Source organism: Lithobates pipiens, unplaced genomic scaffold, assembly GCF_037356315.1.
Source record: "Lithobates pipiens isolate NorthernLeopardFrog02 unplaced genomic scaffold, aLitPip1_a1.2 Scaffold_3, whole genome shotgun sequence".
Classification (NCBI taxonomy): Eukaryota; Metazoa; Chordata; class Amphibia; order Anura; family Ranidae; genus Lithobates; species Lithobates pipiens.
Genome location: NW_027507790.1, coordinates 140,239,065 through 140,245,189, shown reverse-complemented (window position 1 = coordinate 140,245,189; position 6,125 = coordinate 140,239,065). Strand labels below are relative to the sequence as shown.

Below are 6,125 nucleotides of genomic sequence, written 5' to 3'. Positions count from 1 at the left end.
GACACGGATAGGAACACTAGAAATAATGACAGAATGGACAGCTTGTGTGAGGAATGATTTTGGCGGGATGAGTCCTGCACGGTTCTCTCTCCACCAAGGCACGGCCATAGAATGACCTTTCCAGTCACAGGAAACAGAACGCGATATCCGGAGGGCGAGAATTCTATGAGACGGTGTCACCACCCGGCAGTGATAGCGGTGCCCTTCTGTGGCCATTGATTTGAATGCGGGGAGTGCCTGTGGGCGGCTTCCTCCCGCCGTACTCCTCCTCTTCCCACTGTGTCAGTGACTGGGAGCTCCTCCGTGCAGCCTGCCGCTCCTCTCACCGGCTCCCGGGCAGCAGGAAGTGGAGGTGCCGGGTGACAAGGTACGGGGACCGGAGGGGGGAGGGGCCTGTCATCGGGGACATCACTCCGCCGGTCTGGGCTGACACCATCCGGGGACCGGGGGAGCGGCTGTGTTCTCCATTCATCCCATTGTGTGCTGAATGGGGGGATTACTGTACACACGTGTCCTATCTAATATAGGGGCTCCTATGAAGGGGGTGGGGGAGCAAGGTGGCAACCCTGTCATCACATGTATGCACTGAGCCACCACCACCATCATAACCATCATCATCATCATAACCATCATCATCATAACCACCACCACCATCATCATCATCATCATCATCGTGTAGTGTGCTACTTCTGGGGTGAGCAGGGCAGAGGATGGCAATACCTATCCTCCTCATCATTGTGTGCTACCCATCATCAGCATCTGTGCTATCTCTGGGATTAGGGAAGAGGGTGACAATACCTATCCTCATCATTGTGTGGTGTGTTACTTCTGGGATGAACAGGGCAGAGAATGGCAATACCTATCCTCATCCTCATCATTGTGTGCTACCTCTTGGATGACCAGGGCACAGGATGACAATATCTATCCTTATCCTCATCATCGTATAATGTGCTACCTCTGGGATTAGCCGGGCAGTGATGACAATACCTATCCTCATCCTCCTCATCATTGTGTGGTGTGCTACCACTTGGTTGAGCAGGGCACAGGATGACCATACCCATCCTCCTCATCATCATCCATATCATTGTGTGCTACCTCTTGGATGAGCCGGGCAGGGATGACAATACCTATCCCCCTCCTCCTCCTCATCATTGTGTGGTGTATTACCTCTGGGATGAGCAGGGCCGAGGATGACAATACCTATCCTCCTCATCTTCATTCACATCATTGTGTGGTACCTCTGGGATGAGCAGGGCACAGGATGACAATACCTATCCCCCTCCTCATTGTATGGTGTGTTCCCTTTGGGATGAGCAGGGCACAGGATGACAATACCTATCCCCCTCCTCATTGTATGGTGTGCTCCCTTTGGGATGAGCAGGGCACAGGATGACAATATGTGCTCTTCCTCCTCTTGGCTATAAATAGCCCAATGATTTCATGGCATGATGTCTGCAGAGTAGCTCCTGAATAGGAGATGTGGATTACCTGAGTGGGGTGGGGCTCTTTGCAAAGTGTCCCTATGATTATTACACTCCATTTTTTTACCCATGTGTGGATTTGTTTGATGATCAGATTGAATTTGTGACAATCAGATTCTCATTGTAATTTTGCATGGCGGTGACATTGCCCGATCGTGTGCGTACGTTCATTCTGCGTGGAGTTGACGATTGGAGAGCTCTGATCACAGGATCCTGTGTTGCCCATGTGGCAGTGCCTTTTATTGTGTTTAGAAGATGCTGTGTTAGGAGATTTCTCTACAAGAGGCTCTACGATCAATATCTGCGCTTCTATTTTTGGTACTCTGAATGCTGCCGAACTCAGCGCACACCATGATGCTGCAGAAAGTTGAACACGGTATTTACTGTCTGTTCAGCCATATTAAATGAAAAGTGGCAAATCTGGTAGTAATCATAAACAGTATGAGTATGAAAGGATAGTATTGGACACACCATCTTAAAAATGATTCATCTCCTACAATGCGTTCCTAAGGAGAAGTGTAAACTGATGTACTAAGAAATACGGTCGTCCAGAAAATCTAAACAGCGTCATTGATTTTTGTTTCATTGGGATGTATATCTTATATTTTCTATCTCGTTTTCTATTTTTGTTTGTATTTCACAGGGATGTGACCTTGGCAGTATATGATCCTTATGCCATGAGCCGTCAATCCACTGTGTAGTAATGGTACTTCCTTCTTTTTTTTTCTTTTTTTTTTTTTTTTTTTGGTGCTATGATTTACATGCTTAAGCCCAGGTTCACACTAAGCCCTGGGATTGAAGCCATGCAAGTTGAGGAGAACGCACGCGATTTCACTCCCACATGTCAGTCCCGATTTCGGCCGCAATTTAAGACACATCTGTGCAGGTTCCTGCACAGATGTCAATGTAAACCGCATTCCAAAATTACAAAAAGTAGTACAGAAACGACTTTTTGAAATCGTACCCATTAAGACGGTGCCATTTACGACAGTTGCCGCTGATTGACATGTTAAATCACATGTCAATACGCTCCAGCGTGAACCAGGGCTTCTAGATGGAAGTTGCTGTACAGTTTATATGCAGGCTGTTAAGGCTTCAGGAAGGCAGAATTCAATACTGTTCTTCCCAGTAACCAGAAGAGAAGATGATATATGACCCGAGCCACTGCTGCCTTAGCAACCAGGAAAGAGTCATTAGTATGTAAACTATTGGACGTGTAGCCAAATATCTAACTACTCAATGGTAATACACACATCTAGACTGTCTGACCTGCCTAAAAAAAATTGAATTCTGTTCAGCCAGTTTTCAAATCCACTGGCAAATTGTGTTGTATCCATTGTACCCCTTACAGGCTTACCCAGATTTCATGTAGGGTATTTTAGTGAATTGGTGAATGGTGCCACTCTGCAATGATCCAAAAATAAGGATCTTCATCATCACACCTTGATCTAGTGATAGGCTTGTCCTTTGTTTACATAAGGCAATAGGCATCATAAGTCTATCTACCAGGTCCTTGTAGGATCTCTTTTTCAAGGCAAAGTGGTAAAGCTTTGTTTATTTTTCTCAAATAACAAACACATTCTCTTTACCTGCTCTGTACAGTGGTTTTGCACAGAGCAGCCCAGATCTTCCTTTTTTTGGGTCCCCTGCCAGCGCTCCTGGCCCTTCCCTCCTGCCGGGTGCCCCCACAGCAACAAACTTGCTGTGGGGGCACCCAAGAACGTCCTCTCCCGAACGGCGGCTCTGTGTGTCCATTCACACACGGAGCTGCGGCTTGGTCCCGTCGTCTCCGTCCCTTGATTGGCTCACTGCCTGTGATTGACAGCTGCAGGAGCCAATGGCTCCCGCTGTGTGAGTCCCTGGAGAGACGAGGCTCTTGTGGACATCCCTGGATCGAGAGGGGGCTCAGGTAAGGTTGAGGGGGGAGGCTGCTGCACACAGGTTTTTTACCTTCATGCATTTAATGCATGAAGGTAAAAAAACCTTGTGCCTTTACAACCACTTTAAAGTGGTTGTAAACCCTTACAAACCACTTTGACCTACAGGTAAGGCTTACCTGTAGGTTCAAGAAATATCTCCTAAACCTACACGGTTTAGGAGATATTTACAAAAAGACAAGCACCTCTGTCAATGGCGCATATGCCGTGGACAGCGGCGCACTGGGCATGCCGCTGCTAGCGGCGATATGCCGTTAGTGGTGGCTCCCGTGCGGGAGTGACGTCATTGCTGCTCTGGCACTGTGAGTGGCAGGAGCAGCGATACCCGGAAGAAGATGGACGCTCCGTGCTACAGGGGACAGCGGTGACATCGCTGGCTTCTGTGTCAGGTAAGTGACACATAATGGGCTACTATGCGATGCATAGTAGCCCATTGTGCTTTACCTTTGCAGGGAGACAAAGAGGAAGTAAACTCATCAGGGTTTACTTCCTCTTTAAGCTTTGACAATAAAACCTGGAAACTGGTTTCTGTGCAGAGCTGCACCAGATTTTGCACTCTCCAGTTTTAGTAAATCTCCCCCAGGGTCTCATTTGCAATACAAGCCCACCTGCTAACATATATACAAAGCCTGTAGTTCTGCTTTAAGTATTGTTTAAAGTAGAACTACATTTTAAAAATAAATTGTATTAGCAAGCAGGCTTTTTATTGCAAGAAAAAACTTAAAGAAGAAGGTCCTCATGTACATTGCAGCTGGTAAATGGACTTTTAGGAGCCTGAACTCTCCTGTTATCTTATTAGTACATCTACACAGGGTCGTTTATAGTAGTTTCTGGGCAGTTGAGTTTAGACGCTGTTCAGCGGCATTTGACACTCCAAATACATGCAACAGCTTGTAAATGCTGCTAAATGTACTATCTCAAGTTTAGCAGCATTTCATTTACAGGTGTTTCCGATTTTTAACATTTTCTTCTTTTTTTTTATTTTACAAATGCTTCTAGACGCAAACGTGGCATGCAAGTGCAGCTAAATGGATGTTTTTAGATGCTGGTTTCTAGCTGCCAAGTTAAATCATTCAGGAGAGGTTAAACAATGTCCCGTTAACATGAAGCCTAAGTTGTAACACGTTGCACCCATATTCAGGTTGTAACGTGTTACAAATGCACCTGTCCCCGCTTGCTGTGCCCAGCCATACGATTCTGCCAACGTATATCGGAGTGAGGTGGTCCTTAAGTGGTTAAAGAGATAACCTAACACAGTGTTATTAGCAAGTAAAGAAGGTTTGAAGAATTCAGTGGTCCCTAGTAAGTAATGCAAAGTGCAGAGGTCAGTAGGATGTAATGCAAAGTGCCGAAATCAGGAGCAACACAAAAGTCAGGAATATGTAATGTAGTTTAGGGGTCAGTAGTAGGTAACTCAGAACTAGGGATGAGCTCAGGCATGTTCACATGGTCCACATGCAGAGTCCGCCCAGAAGTCGGCACAGCGATGCGCTAATCACAGGCAGTGAGACGTTCCCCGATCTCTCCAGCCGCGCATCTGGGCAATGTCTCACTGCCTGTGATTAGCGCAGCACTGCGCCGACTTCCTGGCGGGCTCTGCACATGGACCATGCGAACACGCCTGAGCTCATCCTTACTCAGAACGCAGGGGTCAGACGTAAGTAATGCAAAGTGCAGGCGTCAGTATGATATAACAGGCAAGTACTGTAGTAGTATGTACCCCCTTCCAGGACAAACCTCTCTGACCTAAGCTGAAATTCCCTCCCTCCCTTCCTGAAATATAATCACAGACCTCAGATGCAGCATTGAGGAAAGTCCTCCCAGGTCTCGCCAGCTGTGTCATATGCCATTTTAGAGCTGAGGAGAAGCCTACGACTTCCCTTGGCTCTGCAATTGCTGCTCTAATTTTTAGTCTGAGGGGTGGCTGGGTGTCGGGCCACATTCTGCTTGTCATGATGGGTTGATTATGATTGACCATTTGCTGAGCGTATTCCACATTCACACATTTTGCGAAAAAGTTATAGGAGTTCTTTTAAAGCGATAGTAAACTGCTGCGTCATAAAAAGTAAAATATTAAAATAAATTCCCCTAAAAAGGCAATGGCACAATGTGCTACTATATTTATATTTTTATTGGCCTAGTGTCTGGGTTATAGTGCACAGCTGCTGTTTATTTTATGTTTCTAGTGCAGGTATATTTTTCACAATATAATGTAATTGTATGCATCACATTATAAAATACTTACCATAGAACGAAGCCTCCTAGAGGTGCGCTGTCAGGAGCTTTCATCTCCACCTTGTCTTCTTTCCAGGTTTGCGGGCTCTGGCAGTTTGCATGGCCGAGCCGCAATCATGTCACTCCCACGCATGCGCACGGGAGTCACAGCTGCAGCACTGTGCTCTTTAGGAACAGCATAGGTATGCCGTTCCTTCAGATTGCACGTGTTGGTGGGTTCACTGGCTGCCAAAAGAGCGTATTTCTCCTAAACAGTGCACGTTTAGGAGAGTTTATTTATTTTTACCTACAGGTAAGCTTTATTATAAACTTACCTGTAGGTAAAAATTACAAAGTGGACTTTTCTACCACTTTAATACATTAAGCTTCGCACTTAGGCAGTGGACAGATCCCTTGCTGATAAAATTGGGTAGGACCCAATTTTATCAGCAAGGGATCTGTCCACTGATCCTGCTGTGTGAAGCGGGTGGAT

The 6,125-nt window shown here is 46.2% G+C and overlaps 1 protein-coding gene across 1 annotated transcript in view; it reads left to right on the top strand.

Annotated features, from left to right (window-relative positions):
* The first annotated feature begins 219 nt into the window (after window positions 1-219).
* MACIR (macrophage immunometabolism regulator) overlaps window positions 220-6,125 on the top strand; it is a 48,109-nt gene continuing 42,203 nt past the window's right edge. The window contains exon 1 of the mRNA XM_077462323.1: window positions 220-367. The gene's annotated coding sequence lies outside the window, so the exon portion shown is untranslated. The remainder of the gene's footprint in view (window positions 368-6,125) is intronic.